Consider the following 19,152-nt stretch of genomic DNA (forward strand, 5'->3'; position numbering starts at 1 on the left):
AATGGCGTCTGGATGGCTGGGTAGTTAAAACTCCTTGCCTGTCGTCTTCCTACTTGGAAGACGGTTTGGCCAGACTTCCCGTCTGGCGTGCCCACTTTCTTCTTGCATCTTATGTTGCTCTGATGCCTTCATGGAAGGAGAATTCCTGTGCAGAAATCTTCAGCCAGCCTGACAGCTTCCCTTGAAAAATGACATGATTGTTGAGAACTCTCCCTGGAGGATTTTCTTTGTAGTCAGGAACCGTGGTAGATAAAAGAGCTCTTATTTGAGGCACGCCCTTTCAATGAAGATATGCATTCTTTTTTTTTTTTCGAATTATAAATCTATTTCTTTGTCTTATTATTTTGGATCTTTTTCTTTGGGACATCAAATAGACATTTCATCCAAAGACTTCTTTGACAAGACTTCTTCCTGCTTGGTTGGCATCAGCCATCAGGTAGGCTGAGATGAGTTCACACAAATGAGGAAGAAGGGGTCCCCACCCCCACTTCATACCCCGCAGGTGGCTCTCTTCTGAGGGTTGACTGCTGAATCTATGGCTGATTTCTGCGCCACAGAGGGCTTCCTGCCCAATCAGGCTGGATACAGGTCAAGCAAGATTATGTCGTATTCAGGATACCTGTCCTCCGTGATGGCTTCAAATTCCTAAAGATGCAACCGACTTACCGACTTATGGCAGCTCTGTTCATAATGTGTTAACCAGCTTTTTGTGAGGGGAGAGCTGGAGGTCACTTGAGGGTATTGAATTCTCTCTCTCTCTCTCTCTCTCTCTCTCTCTCTCTCTCTCTCTCTCTCTCTCTCTCGTTTTTCGAGACAGGGTTTCTCTGTGTAGTCCTTGCTGTCCTGGAACTTGCTCTGTAGACCAGGCTGGCCTCAAACTCACAGACATTCACCTGCCTCTGCCCCCCAAGTGCTGGGTTAAAGGCGTACGCCACCATGTCGGCTGAGTCTTGTATTCTTAACGGTTGGAGAAGAGTCCACATATAAATTCTCTGAGGTCATCCTCATCGATCCATTCCATAAAACTATCGGAACCCCTGACGCCCAGTCTATCACGAACCCAGTGCACATGCGCAAAGGGAAGCGTGGGCGGACATCTGCAGATACTCCGCCTTGGGGAAGGCTACAGTTCCATCGCACTATTGGTGGCTCTCAGGGTGCAGTTCTCGCTGGCTTCGCTGTTACTGCTAACATAAGTGATGTTTGTTAAACTCATGCCCAATAAGCAGTTTAGGAGAGTGAACAAAAAGACTTGTCCGTTTTCTGTGTGTTATCAATCCTTTTAACTCGATTTTAAGTTTCTTTTCTTTCTTCGGTTCCCTTCTAATTTTGTTTTCCTGTGATTTTTTTCTTTTTATGTTTTTCTACTGCTTACTCTTTCGAATCTGTTCACCTTATGTTTCGCCATCTCCTGTTACTTGATCATGTCTTCTGTGATTCCACACATTTGTGATTTATGGTCTTTTTATAGAACGATGGCTTCACCACCCCAGCCAACCCCCAAGCCAAGAAAAAACAATTTTCTATTATTTTTTAAATGGAAGGTTACTGATTAAAGTGTTTCTCGTCTGTTGTACTCTGTGCTGGTCTCTTGTCTTGGGGCCAGGACTGCACACCTGACAGAGACACCCTAAGGGAAGAGGTTCTATTATAATGTCCCCCGCTGGCAGGAATGTGGGCCGTCATGTGGGCTCGGAGGCTCTGTCTTTGGCAGTGCTTGTTCATGTCGTGGCAAACTCAGAAGCAAAGAGCTGTACTGGAGCACGAGTAATAAAAACCCAGAGAGAAAAACTGGAATTTAACCTGAAAACCAGAAGAGCAAAGCAACCAAGCCGGACAACTAGAGAAGTCCGACCTCTACCAAGGCGGGGCGCAGACTCAGTGGACTAAGTCTCCCTCTCCTCCCATTTTACATTCCCTCTAGTGCTGGTATTAAAGGTGTGACTCCCTAGGACGGGGATTAAAGGTGTGAGCCGCCACCACTTGGATTTGTTTCTGCATTGATCTTGAGTAGCCCAGGGTAGCTTTGACCTCACGGAGCTCCATCTGACTCCTAAATCCTGGGATTAAAGGTGTGTGTCACCACTGCCTGACCTCTAGTGGCTTTAGCTTTGCCTCTGGTCTTCAGGCAAGATTTATTTATTAAAATACAAATAGTATACTGTTATACTGTACCGCCCTCCCCACCCAACAGTGACCCATATCCTCCAGGCCCCACTGCCAGAAGGTTCTCTGCTTTCTCTCAACAACGCCCCCTGACGGAAATCAAGGGAATCTGCAAGGGAAATTTTACCCTCGAACCAGAACATACTCGTTCCCCCCAAATTTTCATTCAAGTATCTTTCATTTGATCAACATATATTGACACTACTTTCCATTTCTCATCATTAAACCAAGGGAGTTTTCCTACACCTGCTATTTGCAGGAGTTTCTGGTCTGAGAGCTAAGGAGGGGAAACCTATTTCCCATCCCTCAAGATCCAGAAACATTTCTTTTTAATCCTATAGGTTAGGACACCATTATGGATGCTCTTACAGTGCCAGGTTATAAAAGAAGGATGGGGCTTCACTCCCTCCAGGAGTTTCTTACCTTCTGGGCTTTCTACCCATCCTTTATAGTTTTACTTTTTGATTGACAGGCATTTCATTCTTGAGCAAAACTCTCAGGCCAGGAGTAACACTTTTTCTTGCATGGTCTAGCTGAGACTTCTTGCTGCTGAGATCTCTCTGTCTGTCTGTCTGTCCATCTGTCTCTGTGCTCTCCTTTCTCCCACACAACTTTTTTTGCATCTCAGCTGCTTTCTTCAACATTCATCCGTGATTTTGAAACTGGACAGCAAAATTGTGTCCTAGTCTGTAAGATTAAAAAGAATGATTTCTGAATATAAAGAAACAGGAATATATTCAGTCATTTTCACAGCAGGACTCCTCTTTAATTCTTCAGAATAGTGGTATCTACATTTTAGAAAATGTTAGAAATCTAAATGCATGGAGCTTGTAAAGGGAGATTTCTCTACTGCCCTCCAGTTCCCAAATAACCACTCAGAGGCTTATATTAGCTATAAATGTTTGGCCAATGGCTCAGGCTTATTGCTAGCTAGCTCTCACATTTAAATTAACCCATATTTCTTATCTATGTGTTACCACATGGTTCGTGTCTTATTACCTTATTTTCTACAAGTCTTGCTTCCTCCATGGCTGCCTGACATCTCCCTGACTCTGTCCTTCTTCACCTGTATCTCTGCTTGGATTTCCCTCCCACCTGTCTCTGCCTTCCTTATTATAGGCCATAGCAGCTTTATTTATTAACCAATGAGAACAACACATAGTCACAGCATACAGGACCCCACAGAAGCAGCCTAAATTTGTCAGCTATTCAAAATTATGGATTTTTAAAATTAATTATCATTTTACGTTAATTATAATAGTAACTTTTATTGTTTTGTTTCTTTTGAGACAGGGTTTCTCTGTGTAGCTCTGGCTGTCCTGGAACTTACTCTGTAGAGTAGGCTGGCCTCGAACTCATAGAGACCTGCTTGCTTCTGCCTCCAGAGTACTGGTCCTAAAGATGTGAGCCACCACCAACCTGGCTAAAATGATGGATTTTTAGAATAAAACAAAGTCTTTCAAAATGGTTTTGTCTACCATGTTTATCGAAATGTGGTAATATAGCCTATCAAATCAAGGATGACTCACAGCTTTTGGCTTACTCTTACTGGAAGCCTAGTAACTATAATACATTGAAAATTACAGAATTTCAAAAGATAGAGCAATTATACTTATACTTAACTAATGTACTCATTATAAAATGCTAGGCTTCACAACATTCATCCATTTCCCACATTTTTCCTCAATGGCAGATTCTAGAATCTTCTGGGTCACTTGGGTTTTGAGTTGGATTCCTGGTAGCAAACTGGGGCGAGGACCCATTCCATGCAGCCCCAAGTATCCATTTATCTGGGAAGAACTGTTTACACAGGTACTCAGGGTTGTCTCATAAAGCTTGCCAGGCGGTGGTGATGCATGCTTTTAATCCCAGCCTTCAAGAAGCAGATGGTTATCTGTGAGTTCAAGGGCAGCTTGGTCTACAGAACTAGTTCCAGGACAGCTATGGCTGTTGCGCAGAGTAACTTTGTCTCAAAAAACAAAACAAAACAAAACAAACAAACAACAACAACAAACCCCCAGAAACTTGCTGACTAATTTGGACTACGTTAGTGACAATGCAGTTATGTCCCCAACTAAACACTTGTTAAGCTGTCTCAACTGGGTTCATGTGAAGGATAGCTGAATTTTGACTTCTTTTGTTGTTTTTGCCTGGATTTTAGTATTGCTATGAAAGAAATCCATGCAGACTAAAATTTAGGACAATTTTGTGATTCACATGCTACTTCTCAAATTCCAACTAGATCTTTGATAGAATGGCCCCTTTGCAGATCCGCGAGATTAAATTCCTTTGGCAACCACCCTGCACACTTTGGAGAATCACATGGGTGATTCAACACATCGTCAGGTTTTTGTACAAAAGCAGCTGCAGAAACTTGAAGTATGATTCATGTTTGTCAGGATATGTCTCTTCTAAAATCTGGACTGTATTTCTAGAGAAATAGGCTAACTCTTCAGAATTCCTAATTCCCCTAAGCTCTGGGTCACTCCTCATACCTACTTTAAGGCTAGCATTTTCACCTCCTGAAACAAAAGCCCCTTTCCCCCTGTGGTTTCAAGTTCAGCGTACTCTGCTGTTTCATCAGAACAGCACGAAAGCACATTCTCTTGGGATTCTCATGGTGGATAAGTGTGCCTGTGGGAATATTCTTCAATTCCCCAAAGCCCTTGACCTTGAGATAGCTCGTTAACAGGATCCCGCAGATCTAGGATGCTAACTGCATTAAAATCAATGCAAACTGCACACATTGCTTAATCTTTGCCCTAACTGGAAACTGTTAGGAGCACGGGCGTGAAGAGCATCGACAGCCGTTAACTCCTGCTCTTCCTGAGGAAGAGGCCCCTTCAGAGTGCTAATAGCAAAATGGCTGACCAAGAACGTAAGGATCACCAGAACACAGCTTCTGTCTTCAAAGGTACTGGAGCATTCCTCCCTCCTTCTGCTGCAGGTATGGAGCCTTTCCAAGCGGCTCACATTTCCTGCTGGCGTCGGTAGTGTTTGTGATGTCTCCATCTCCTACCGAATCAGGATCAGGAAGGTCTCCTAACTGACCACCACTGTGCTGATGTTCCGTTCTAGAGATTGGCTCTATGGAACATGTATCGTAAATAAAAATTAAAAATTTCGTTGTGTAAATATGTGTATGTGCAAGGGTGACAATGACTTTCAAATTTCTTTTTCCCAAGCTGGAAATTCCCCACGTAAAGGAAACGGGAAGATGTTTCTTATTGTCAAGGGGTGGGAATGGAAAAAAGCCCTGCTCACATTTGTGAGAGACAAGATCCTGTCTGGAGCACATTCTATTTCACAGTCACCTTTTGATGTAGGTGGGCCTTCTGTATATGCGTTATTTTCATTGGTTAATAAAGAGACTGCTTTGGCCCTTTGATAGGACAGAAAATTAGGTAGGCGGAGTAAGCAGAACAGAATGCTGGGAAGAGGGCAATGAGGCAGATGCCATGGAGCCAGCCACCAGGTCAGACATGCTGAATCTTTCCCAGTAAGCCACTACTCGTGGTGCTACACAGATTATTAGAAATGGGTTAATCAAGATGTGAGAGTTAGCCAGTAACTAACTTTCTAGAGATAATGGGCCAGGCTGATGCCGCAGGGCGATCGGTAATGAAAAGTCCCCAGACTATCTTAATACAAAATATACAGCTTTAATAAACAGAAGGAAGACTTACACCAGCTTATACCAGAATCCATCAGGATGCAGGAAGCTAGCGGAAGCACACTCACCAGGTTTATAGGTAAATTTTAGCCTAAGGGCGACACGCCCCATGAACAGAATGTGATTGGCTGAACTCCCCTATCCCCAGGCAGTGTTTAAATGAATACAATTTGTGTGTTGTTATTTCCAGGGCTAAGCTAGCCATGTGGGAGCTGGGCAGGATGAAAAGCAGGCCTGCCCGCAGTTCCTCACTACAACATTTTCTGAAGGTCTGTGGCTCTTTTGAGTCTTCTTAGGCTTCTCTTCCCACTTGGACTTGTTCCACAAGCCAACTCCTCTGATTGCTTGGCATCTCAGAGCACACTGAGAGCCTTTACACTTGCAGCATCTTTGCTCCGTGTTTGTCTCACATCAGCTTTGCTTCTCTTGTGCTAAGCATCACCTCAGATGGTGAGCTAGAGAATACTAGCTACCTCTGATACTGGTGCTCTCTGTCTCTGTCTCTGTCTCTGTCTCTGTCTCTGTCTCTGTCTCTCCCTCCCTCCCCTTCCCTCCCTTCCTTCCTTCTCCTTCCTCTCTCCCTCTCCTCTCCCTCCCTCCCCCCTCCCTCCCTTCCCCTCCCTTCCTCCTCCTCCTTCCCTTCCCCCCTTTCCCTCCCTCCCTCCCTCCCTTTTTCTTTCCTTCTGGTTTAGTGTTAGCAGATGTCTAGCTAGGCACAAAGCTACCCAGTAGAAACTATACTTGGCCAATACAGTTTATAAGTTGCCTTAAATCGAAGGCTGTGTTCTTTTTTGCCACTACTTCCTGTTCTGCTGGCTGGGAAAGGGATGTAATTATTGTAGCCCGAGCAGCTATTATGGATCATAAAGTAGACATCACTTGCTCAGTAGATGAAGTCATAAGACAGGAGCTCCTGCCCATCAGATGTCTGCCATACTCACTCTGGACTGACTGCACGTGTGTGAGAAGTAGGTATTTTATTTGGTTTGATTTATGTGCTTTTTCTTACAGGAAAAAAATACCTTTCCCTACCTTTGATACATGATTTTTTTATGTAGCTCAGGCTGTCCTTGAACTCACAATTCTCTTGCCTTAGCCTCGAGAGTACTGGCATTACAAGCATACACCACTTTGCTTGGCTCATAAAAAAACATAACGGGCCAGTAAGATGGTTCAGTAGCCGAAGGTGCTTGCCACAAAACTGATGACCCGAGTTCAATCCCTGAAACCCACATTGTGAAAGAAGAGATCAGACTCCTGAAAATTGCTCTTTGACCTCCACACACATCACAGCATACACCATTCCATTTATATAAATAAAGATGTAAAACAATATAAAAAGGCTATTTTCTGGTGGCCAGTAACAGGAATCCACTCAAAGCTGTATCAAACAAAATTGGGGAATTATTTTAAGTATTTTGAGGGTGTAAGGAAACTAAATTCAGTGAAACCAGGAAGGGCTCTCACTCTGGCACAGAGTAAACACATATTTTCTTAATGTATGACTCAGAGAAAGAGAGAGAGGGGTTAATTACCAACATTTTATGAATGGAACTTGTTAAAGTGATTATTTTTAAGGAAATCACACAGTTTAGAATCTAAGGTCTTTGTTAAGCCTGTCAGCCCTCCCAACTCCTCATTTCCATTTTCTCACACCAGGAAAGTGGTCTCAAATGCAGACTTGTCTATATTTGGTCTAATGAAGATGACTGCAGACACAGCTCTGTGTATGCGTCCAGCTTCCAGCTGTTAGAGGAGTTTCCAGAACACATTTCTTTCTTGTATTCTTGGCTCTAAAGCCAGAACCATGTGGCCGAAGCTGCCATGTTCTTTTACTTCCTGGAAATGGAGCATGGCCCCCTCAGTCAAATATGCTTTCCCTCGCTGCTTAACCTTGGCGGTCCTGGACCTCACTCTGTAGACCAGGCTGGCCTGGAACTCACTCCGTAGACCAGGCTGGCCTGGAACTCACTCTGTAGACCAGGCTGGCCTGGAACTCACTCTGTAGACCAGGCTGGCCTGGAACTCACTCTGTAGACCAGGCTGGCCTGGAACTCACTCTGTAGACCAGGCTGGCCTGGAACTCGCTCTGTAGGCCAGACTGGCCTGGAACTCAGAGCTCTGCCTGCCTTTGCCACCTGAGTGCTGGGATTAACGGCATGAGCCACCACCGCTGCTTGGCCTAAGCTTTTCTCTAATTCTTTTCCACAAGTTGGAAGCTTGTCTGGGTGGGGTCTTACACCAAGGTCACCATTCCCTTTATTTCATTCAGGATAAGATTTTTCTTTAAATGTTTTATCTCCTTGAGCATTGAACTTAACTCCATTATACTTCCTGGTGTTCCTTTTCCCCCAAACTGTACATTTTGTATTTTTTCTTGCTTAGCTTTCTCCTTTTCATTATAGATCTGCCTAAGAGTAGCCACGAATAACCAAGAAACACAGTCAATACTAGGCTGCTTTGAAATCTCCTCTGCCAATGCCATTAATCTAAAATTCTTCACTTTAGCCTCAGGTAAATTTTTTTGGACAAAGGTAGAAACCAGCCACATTTTCCATCAAAATGTGATGAAAACCGATTTCTAGGCCTCTTACTAATGCTCTTTTCCTCGGGAACCTCTTGAGCCAGGATGTTAGAATCTACATGGCTCCCAGCACCACTGTCTTCCATGCTCCTACTAGGATGGCCCACTAAGTCCTGCTTAAAGCACTCAGCTGCCTTCCTAATCCAAAGTCCACATCCCACCAACAGGTCAGGCCTGTCAATACCCTACTCCTGGCACCGACTTCTGTCTTAGTCCGTGTTCTGTTGCTATGAAGAGACACCATTACCACGGCAACTCTTATAAAAGAAATTATTGAAATGGGGCTGGCTTACAGGTTCAGAGGTTTAGTCCATTGCTGCAATGGCAGGGAGTCTGGGGGCACGCAGGCAGATATGGTGCTGGAGAATTAGCTGAGAGTTCTAAATCTGGATCCACAGGCAGCAGGAAGAGAGAAACACAAGACCTAGGTTGGGCTCTTGAAATTGCAAAACCTACCCTCAGGGACACACTTCCTCAATCAAGGCCACACTCACCCCAACAAGGCCACACCTCCTAAACCCTGTCAAGAAGCACTATGCCCTAATAAGCAAGCATTCAAATCTGTGAGCCTTATGGGGCCATTCCTATTCAAATCACTGAAGGATCTCTACTCATTTTCGCACTGTGCTAGAGTTTGCTATCCAAGACTGCAGAGAGTCTTGTAGCCAGTTGATGTGCACGTAGGTCACTGTGAGATTCAAACAGACTGGTGTGACCATTTTCTGTAGACCCGTGATCTATGATGTCTTGAGTCTTATACTGAGTAAATTGGAGAGTTCGTCTTCCAAAGAATGCACTTTGCTTGTGTGTCGTGTCCTCTTCCTATGTTTACAGAGGTCTCTGGCACCGGGCCATGTGCTTACTCTAAGACACAGTCTAAAGAGAAAAGAGAGGAAACTCCAGGAACAATTGGTGTGGAATGTGTAAGAGTTAAAGTTTTATGGGACACAGGAAAGGACAGTGAACCAGTAAGAGGGTTAGGGAATGGTTTACAAAGAAACTGGAGCCTGGGTTAAGTAATGAAAGACTACACGGGCTAAAAGTGTGTGTGTGTGTGTGTGTGTGTGTGTGTGTGTGTGTGTGTGTGTGTGTGGTTTCTGTCTAGCAGGCGCAGAGATGGAAAGCAATAAACAGGTAATGACACAACATAAGGGAGGATGAGGAGTCTAGGAATGATGAAGGCCTCATGTGAGGAGAAAAGTGAAGACTTCTTCGGGAATTAGAATGGATAAGAACTGGTAATATATTGGAGATGAATTATTAAATAGTAATGACTTTCTAGGTTTCTGTTGGATTGTAGGAGGGCTACATTCCCCGGACACTCTGTCACGCAGTCTACTGATGTCATATTAAACCATTTAAACTCTGAACACCTCCATGAGGTAGGCCTTCTTACAACTGTCTTTTAGGGAGAGGACCCGTGCCTGCAGAGGAACGCGCTCAAGGTCACAGAGGTCAGTAGATGGCTGACCGCAGGAGCCGTCTACTTTTTGTTATCATCTACCTCCTAGATATACTCAGCCCAGAAAGACAGTCCCTTTCTCGAGTATCATAGCATTGACCGATTACCGGGAATGATTGCCCACCCCCCACCCCTTCTATTTTCAGAGCTTGATGATTCCGTCTGTATTTTGACTTTTCCAACTTGAAAGGCCGAGCTTGGGAAGTTTGATAAACAAAACAAAACAATAAAAACAGTTCCTATAAACACAAGAGAAGGTCGACACAGGAACAACCTTCTCTGGATATTGCTTGAAAGGACCTGGGTTTACCCCCTACCCCCACCCCATACTCCCCGGTCCGGCTTCTGGTATCCATGGACGCCGAATCTCAGGTCGGTTCTGCTCGTCCTCAACTCACACAGTCAAAGCCTCTTGTCATTCCAGGAGAGCTCAGCACCCTCCAAGTTAGCCCCAGGGGACCCAGCTGGAGAGATTCCCAGGGAAACGGCTCTTAGATGACCCAGGACTCCGCACGGGGCAGCCTGCACCGAGCCCCTCCTGTCGCCAGGGGGCGCCGCAGCGCTCGAGCACCTTGGCCCCCCTTGGCCCCGCCTCTAGTCCCGCCCCCTCTCCCGGGGGACGGCCGCTCCCGGCTCCCCGCCCGGTTCTCTGCGCAGGCGCAGTCGGCTCTGCCTCCAGGGCTCCCATCGCAGTGCGCCCGGAGTGGAGCGGTGTCGATCCGCTGCCGTCCTCCCCGTCTCCGGAGCTGGGAGGGGGACGGGGCTGCGCTCCCTTGCGACTCTGCGAGCGAGCGCCGTTGAGCGCGGGCGGTGGCCGCGGCGGGACCGGCAGGTGAGTGGTGGCGGCGGGAGGGAGAGGCTCCGGCGGTGTGAGCACCGCCCCCCTTCGGCGCCTCGCTCGCTCGCTGGTTCCGCCGGCCCGGAGCGCGGCCGGGCAGGTGCGGGAGGTGGCGGGGAGGGTGCGGATGTGGCCCGCCGACTGCGGAGCTCCGGGGACCGGGAGGGCGGCGGCTCCGACTCGGCGGGTTACTCATTAACTCCGCGGGCCGAGTGGTCCCCGGAGCTCACCTGGCTGCCCGGCGCGGCCTGGGTCACGGAGTTGCTGAAGTCGCCGGCGGCGCGGTTGGCCGGCGATGTGTGGGGGTCGCCGACCCGAAAGCGGGTGCCCGGGTTCTCGTCCGCGATCGGCCTGGCCTCACTTCGGACGCGGGAGTGGGAGGACACCGGCTTCTTCCCCCATCCCCAGCGTGGGCCGCTCGCCCCACGGTGCTCGCCCCACCGCCCGCGGAGAAGCAGCTTGGTGGCTGGGGAGGGATGGAGCCGGGTGGACGCTGCAGCACGCCAAGAGTTGCCAGTTGTTGGAGATTAAAACATTGATCCGTAATGGCTGGCTGGAGCACTCGGCACTGAGTTAGAACGGATGCCCCAGAGGCATTTTAGTTTCAAGGAAATGTCTGTTCCCAGCCTACCTGTTTATACACTTCCTCAGTATCCCCCGAGTCAAGGAAAGAGCCCTGTGATTTTTTTTCCCCCCGCTGTGGAATGATTGCATAATTGGAGGAGAGGCCGATAAGAGGATTAAAACAAACTGTTCTATTGTACATCTTTTGAAAGACCCAGTCTCCATTCATTATACTGTTAAGTTTTTGTTTTTAAACAATGAATGACAAATCGCGAGGAAAAGAGGAGGCGGAATCGGTATGCAGTCCATCATTGTAAATATTTGATACAGTTAAATATTTCACCAGTTTTATGGGGCCTTGTTCTGTTAGCATGTGTTATTTATTTACTAGGGCTGTGCGTTTTGAGAGGACTTTTCATGTTTGGATAGACACAGTGTTCTGAACCTGGCTTGTGTGAATCTTAATCCTTAAAGGCTGTAGTGAACATATCCCAGGACCTTAACAATTACACGAAGTTACTCAGTGATGCATTCTAACTATAAGAACAAACATCTTTAAACTTTTTTTCTCTTTCCAGTCTGGCGAGGTTTTGAATTAATGCATACTTTTGTGAATGAGTGTGTCTGGTGGAATGCTTCCTTGCTCCCTTCACCAGTGCTTTCCAATCCATCCAAATCTGCTGTTCACCTGCTTTGTGGAGATTTCATCAGTGATTGTCTCTGTTTAAATCTAGCTGTCCTTTTGAATCCATCTAGTTCAATGCTTTTAAAAATATTCTTTACCTCAGATTTTCTTTAAGCTCCTACTCTGCTGCACACATGGTTGCTCCCCAGATACGTTTTAAAATGGAAACGTTCCTAGGAATAGCCCATCTCTCATCTTTATGCTGTGGCACAGTAGAAACTTATAGTCTTGCTTGTGTTGCAGGGGTTAGATTGGCTTTTCTTCTGTGCCGAGGTGATCTTGCTGAGCGAATTCCTTAGCTGAAAGGGCTGACTTTCGTGCCGCCTCCCCAGGCATGTGACCTTGAGTAAATGAGGTATTGAGCACACTGTGTAGAAACATTAAAATGCCAGTGTTGGGTCCTTTCCTGTTTCAACCCATTGAACTTTATCAAGGTGGGATATGGGTTTAAGTAGACATTCCACTGAGATGTGGGGGAGGGAATGAAGGAAGGAACCTTAGCTTGACCGCAGACTGGGCGCTGTGCCTGTCCTTTGAGGCTACCCTTGGCTCATTAGTCCTAAGGACATTCTTAGGTTATAGGTGCTTTATCAGATTTTACAAATACGGAAACCGAAGTGCAGAGAGGCAAAATGAGTTGCCTGTAGTACTTAGTTCTCATTTATAACTGGCTGATATCAAAGCCAGGATTTGAAAAAAAAACAAACAACTGTGGGAACTCCAAGTGGAGCTTTAAACTCTGTTGCTCTTTATGTTACTGGTCTTCCTAAAAAGGAGCTTTGCGTTTAAGCTGGGCGGGGGGCATGCGGGTGAAAGGTGTTGTTATTGTGTGTCTGATTAAAAATGACCCAGGAATTCTGATGATGGTAACATCGCTGTTGCCATTATTATTAAGTCCCTGGTTCTCGAGTGCCAAGTCCTGATCCTAGCTCACTCCAGCTCATTTTCCCCCACCACCCAGGAGCTAGGTCATTTACACCCCCTCGCCTTTTATAGTTGAGAAAATTGAGACACGAGGAGTTGTGTGGCTTCGCTGGGATCGGATGGCTAAGTAAGTGATAGGTCGATGAGGAGTCAGCCCGCTTCGGTAGCAGGGCTGGGGACCATTGCTAAATGCAGTGCTTCTTGTTGGATAGGCTGTGCTTGCTCTTAGTCACCCCATCCCACCAGTTCGTGCTTGAAGGATTGCCTGTTCTTAATTACTGCTCTGCCACCTCATGTGTAGGTTGTAATGCTAAAAAATGTTTTTAATTTAGCGTTTATGAGATAGTTATAGGAGTGTGATATGTAATTCTCATGCCACCAAAGCTTTTTAAATACAATATTCATTGGGTATCTGCTTTGCAAGTCAGTGGGGGTTAAAGGAAGCTATAGAGTCTAAGGTAGGAACATGGGATTGTTCCTTATTAATTATATAATGTGTTCCTCTAAACTTAGAGGAAGCTGGGATGTAGCTCAGTGATGGAGGGGCTGGCTCAGCCTGTGTCCAGGTCCCAGGATGCAAAAAAAAAAGCAAAAGCTCCCAACAGAAACCCTTGAGAAGGATGAATGTGCATATATGGATGTGAAAAATATATGTACACACTTGTTGAGTGTCAAAACAGAAGGTTACAGTAGTCGGGTGCTGGGGTAGGTCGGTGTGTGTTCCAGTAATGACAGAAAGTGATAAGAATATAGTCTGGGAAGATACACTTTAAAACTAAACTTTTGGCCAATACATAATTCTGTATAAAATGCAGGACAACCAGTTTTGCTACTCTATCTACTTGGTGCTCTAGAAATCAAATGTCAGGGTTTTAAAAAACTCTTTAGCTAGTTTGTCCTGTACAGTAATGCTGTCCTTAACTCCCCCTCCCTTCCCCCACCCCCTCACCCCTGCCTGAAGGCATCTGTCGGATCTGGGCTTTTACAGTAACCCTCCCTCGCCTCCATAATGGCGGAAAGGAACTTCCACTGCCCCCTCCCTCCCTGCTGTCATGCTGAGTACATATTTCTGGCTTATATATATATATATATATATATATATATATATATATATATATATATTAATTTTGATATTTGCGCTGCATTTGTACTTTTCTCACGAACTGGATGCAGGCCTGCGGAGGTGGGTCTGTGAGCTCACGGGCAGCTGGCTTTACTTTATCTTACCCCAGTTTAGAGCGTTAGCCTTGGGCTTGATGCTCAGGAGGGATTGCACCGGATAAGCTTGTGCAGTTGTGCTGACTGTAGAAATTGAAGCGCTCAGAACGAGAGCCAGGGGGACCACAGAAGTAAGAGGGTGCCTTTGGCAGCTTGGATTATGCTGTCTGTCTTTTCCTTCACCTCACAGCTGAATGAGGTAGTTAGGCGCACTTAAGTTGTCTGGAGTTGTCTGTAGACTGACATCTGAATGTTGGCAGCGTGGTTCAGTAGCTACAGCTGCAGACCAAGGCTTAGAAGAAGGTGGAAGGTAGCAGAATGCTGGAAGTTTGAGAGATTTGTTGCTCGTGGTTAACAAAAAGACCAGTGTTTTAAGTTTCTACACTAGCTGGAGTAATGGAAATCTTTATTTTTTTTTCTGTGTCTAGCCTATTTTGCTGCTATTAACCAAAAATGGTAGATTTTATTCATTTTTAGCAGCCGAATAAGACACAGGGATACATTGGCTTCAGTAAAATCAAGCTACTGTTTCTTTTAATTTGCATGCCATGCTTTTCAAGGCTCTGTGAGGAGAGTGGAAAAGAAGGCTCAGTCGGTAACGTGATTGCTTGACTCTGCTCTCTGTGTAAAACGCTGTGTATTAGTTACTGTTCTGTTGTTGTGATAAAACATGACCACAGCAGCTTATAGCAAAGGTTATTGTGGATTAAAGTTCCAGCAGATTAGGAATCCATACTGGCGGGGACAGCATGGCAGCCAGCGCAGGAAGCAGAGAGTGCATGCTGTAAGTAGGATTAGGCTGTGTGCTCCCAAAGTGTACCCCAACGGAGCACCACCTCCCCAAACCAACTGAGAACCAAGTGTTATTTACGAGAGCCTGTGGGTACATTCCTCATTCAGACCACCACAGGTTTGGTCTGATGACGGCACCTGGGATCCCAGTGTCGGGGAGGCTGAAATCGGCCAATCTCTAGAGATCGCCTAGCATTGCTGATGAGCTCCAGGTCAGTGAGAGACCCTTCTTCAAAACAGGGTGAATGTACCTGAGTAACAACACCAGAAGTATTTTTTTTGTTTTTTTAGTTAATTAATTTATTTGTTTATAAAAATTTCCACCTCCTCCCCTCCTCCCCATACCCTCCCACTCCCCCCACTCCCTTTCCTCCCCCTCCCCACTCCCTCTCCTCCTCCCTCTCCAATCAGTCTGGGTTTCCTGCCCTGTGGGAAGTCCAAGCTCCTCCCCTCTCCCTCCAGGTCTAGGAAGGTGAGCATCCAAAACAGACTAGGATCCCAGAAAGCCAGTATATGCAGACAAAACAAGACCCAGTGCCACCGTCAATGGCTTCTCAGTCAGCCCCCATGTCAGTCACATTTAGAGACTCCGGTTTGATCACATGCTCGTTCAGTCCCAGTCCAGCTGGCCTTGGTGAGCTCTCATCAGATCAGTCACCTTGTATCAGAGGGTGAACGCCCCCTATACGGTCCTGATTTCCTTCTTCACGTTCTCCATCCTTCTGCTCCTCATCTGGACCTTGGGGGCTCAGTCCAGTGCTCCAATGTGGTTCTCCGTCTCTATCTCCATCTATCGTCAGATGAGGGTTCCCTCTAGTCCTGCCTTTCTTGCTCACGTTGTCCCTCCTTCTGCTTTTCATTTGGACCCAGGGAGTTTAGGCCAGTGTTCCAATGTGTGTCTCTGACTCTATCTCCATCCATTGCCAGATGAAGGTTCTATGGTGATATACAAAATATTCATCAGTATGGTTATGGGCCAAGGCCAGCTCAGGCACGCTCTTCTCTGCTGCCCAGGCAACAATCTGGGGACCTCTCTCCCTGGGCCTGGGAACCCCTCCAGAATCAAGACTCTTGCAAACCCTAAAATGGCTCCCTTAGTTGAGATATATACTTCCCTAGTCCCATATCCATCCTTCCCCCTCATCCCATTCCCCCAAGCCATCCCCATCCTCCCCCTCCCCCTCCCTAACCATCTCCCCTTACTTCCACCCCCCCACCCTACCCCCCATGCACCCAAGTTTGCCTGGCAATCTTGTCTACTTCCAGTATCCAAGAGGATAACTATATGATTTTCTTCTTGTTCACCTTCTTATTTAGCTTCTCTAGGATCATGAATTATAGACTCAAAGACCTTTAACTATGGCTAGAATCCACTTATGAGTGAGTACATACCATATTCCTCTTTTTGGGTCTGGGTTACCTCACTCAGTAAAGCGTTTTCTATTTCCATCCATTTGCATGTAAAATTCAAGATGTCATTGTTTTTTACCGCTGAGTAAAACTCTAATGTGTATATGTTCCACACCTTCTTTAACCATTCTTCTATTGAGGGGCACCTAGGTTGTTTCCATGTTCTGGCTGTTGCAAATAGTGCAGCTATGAACATAGTTGAACAAATACTTTTGTAGTATGATAGGGCATCTCTTGGGTGTATTCCCAAGAGTGGAATTGCTGGGTCCTGAGGGAGGTTGACTCCCAGTTTCCTGAGAAACCGCCACACTGATTTCCACAGTGGCTGCACAAGTTTGCATTCCCACCAACAATGGATGAGTGTTCCCCTCACTCCACATCCTCTCCAGCATAGGCTATCATTGGTACAACACCAGAAGTATTGTCCTCTGGTCCCCACATGCACAGGGACACGCATGCACACACATGCACGCACGCGTGCACACACACACAGCTCTCTAAAAGACTTTAACAAGTTTTTAAAAAGGTCTCAACAAAGTAGTAAACAAAGGAGGACACGATGATTTCTACCAGTGAAGGAGAGGGAAAGAACAGGAAGGACACAAAAAGTGGCCAGTGTTGGCGTCAGTGACTGTGTTTGAGGAAACAGCAGAGTTGAGTTGCTAACGTTATTCTGTGTGGGTGTTCATCACCTCTCAGGGTGGATGTGATGAGCTGGCCTTAGAAACCCTTTGTCTTTCTGGCTCTGCTGTCCCTGTCTTTCTGTCATTTTTGTCTTGTAACTGTGTCTTTAGTGTAGTGGGGTCAAGTGTTGGCATCAGACACAACCAGGCTTGCCTCTTGTTACTTATTTGTGGACTATTTGACCTCGACTCATCCCTGTCTCTGAGTCTGTTTCTCTAAAGTAAGGACTGGGACCATTTTAAAGGATGCTGTGATGCTCAGCTGGGTTCTGTATATATGCAGATAAAAAGCAAACATCTAACTCCCGCTCTAGGTATTCCGAGGGTGTGACCTTGGGGGATGTTGGTCTGACCTTTGTCATTTGTGTAGTCCTTTGTGGGAACCATTGAACCAGTTCCGTCTAGTTAAAGTCATCACCACCTTGGAGTCCTTTTTTCCAATGATTGTATTATAGTTTGGCTACATTTCCCATGAAGGTCTGACTCTTCAGGATCAACGCCAAACAACATTTTCTTGTTAAATGAAGCATTTAATAGTCTGTCCCTCAGCTGCCTTCCCTGCTTGATTTTCTGTCACTCTTTCCTTTGCTAGTGTCCTTAGTGTCAGACTTGTATTCCCTGAGCATCCTGTCTTACTTCCCTGCTTGTCAATCCAGTGGACGCCTACTTAGCATTTAAGATGTAAGTTGTAATTTACTCTCCTTCCTCCATCCCCTGTGCCTGCAGGGTCATCCCTGGCTCTCATGGACCACGTATCATCGATTTAGTCTGTCCGCTGCTGTGTTCTTAGACATGAGCACCGGGCTGTACCCTGATGAGCCGAAGCTGGCGACCATCCTTCTGTTGTATATACTGGAAGTCAACAGAGATGTTTAAGGAAGTGAACTAACAGGTGGAATTTGTAACACTTCAGTTTATGATATACTGTTGAAGTAGCAATCTAATGTTTAATGTCAAGAGCCAGTCTTTAAACATCCGTGCTGAATTTGAAAGTCATCTGAGAATTAAAAAAAAAATATATCTGGCCAGTGTGGTGGCACATTCCTTTAAATCCAACATTCAAGAAGCAGAGGCAGGTAGAATGCTGAGTTTGGAGCCAGCCTGTTCTACCTAGAAAGTTCTAGATCAGCCAGGGCTATCTAGTGAGAGAGACCCTGTCTAAGGAAAAAAAAAAACAAAACGGTGGGCTGTCTTCCCAGCCCTCAGTGCATGGGTCAGTAGTCAGCAAAGAATACATTGAAAGAAGGAAATGGTGCTTATAATCCGTTTCTGTGTTTTGAGACAGGGTCTCGTGTAGCCTGGGTCGCCCTGGACCTTATGTAGATTGGGTTGATCTCGAACTTACAGGTTGTTCTCTGACCCTCCACATGGGTCCTGGGACAGTCTCATGCCTACACACACTCGTGCACAGTAATACTAATAATTAAATGTTTAAAAGGTGAGATTCTTAGCTTTTCTGTTCCGGCACTAATGTTTCTACTCCGATGCCGTGTAACCTTTGTCTGTTTCTAAAGTGTAGTTTTCTTTTTATTAATAGAGAATCAAATTAATTTTCAGATATACCAAGTTGATTTGGGAATATGATTCTTTTCTGCTTCTCGTTTATCAAGGGAAGTCCAGTTGAGAATACATAGTGGGAAAATGCCTTGTTTGGTTTTTTTGTTCGTTTGGACTATCACTATGTATCATGTTCCTAGCTTTTATATTATTTATATGTGTTCTGGTGGATGTTTCACTCCAAGCCCCCTGCCCCATCTATCTCCAAACCCTACAGCATCTCGGAAAGCCCACCAGATGATGCCCCTCTCCCAGAGATGCTCAAGGCCACTCCCACAGGGTATTTAAACTGCCTCCAGGAATCAGATGCTTGGTTTTAATGGAAAATCATCTGGGAACATTGTACCCATTAAACCTGGGATTTTTCTAGTTAGGTTTGATTTGCTCTGATTGGATTGCTGCGTTGGTGGAGGGACTTATGGGGTGCAGACACTTTTCAGTGTGTTTTATTCATGTCCTCAGATACTCTTTTATTCTTTACCCTTTTTTTATTTTTGTTTTCTGGAGACTGTTTCCTTATGTAGCTCAGGCTGGCCTCAGTCTGGAGATCTTCCAACTTCAGCCGGAATGCGGGAGTACAGGGAGTACAGTACATG

At 45.8% G+C, this 19,152-nt stretch overlaps 2 protein-coding genes across 5 annotated transcripts in view; one reads left to right on the forward strand and one right to left on the reverse strand.

Moving 5' to 3' along the window:
- Window positions 1–9,449, reverse strand: part of Best3 (bestrophin 3) — a 93,981-nt gene extending 84,532 nt beyond the window's left edge. The window contains exons 1-2 of the mRNA XM_085683410.2: window positions 8,717–9,449; window positions 2,590–2,853 (exon numbers count right to left, since the gene is read on the reverse strand). The gene's annotated coding sequence lies outside the window, so the exon portion shown is untranslated. The remainder of the gene's footprint in view (window positions 1–2,589; window positions 2,854–8,716) is intronic.
- A 1,098-nt stretch (window positions 9,450–10,547) lies between these two features.
- Window positions 10,548–19,152, forward strand: part of Rab3ip (RAB3A interacting protein) — a 43,224-nt gene continuing 34,619 nt past the window's right edge. For 3 of the 4 annotated variants that reach the window (XM_085683307.2, XM_085683306.2, XM_085683308.2), the window contains exon 1: window positions 10,551–10,717. The gene's annotated coding sequence lies outside the window, so the exon portion shown is untranslated. Of the gene's footprint in view, window positions 10,718–19,152 lie in introns of all 4 variants that reach the window. The other variant, XM_085683309.2, reaches the window with a different exon arrangement.

The sequence above is a fragment of the Myodes glareolus genome, chromosome 26, assembly GCF_982192425.1.
Source record: "Myodes glareolus chromosome 26, mMyoGla1.1, whole genome shotgun sequence".
Classification (NCBI taxonomy): Eukaryota; Metazoa; Chordata; class Mammalia; order Rodentia; family Cricetidae; genus Myodes; species Myodes glareolus.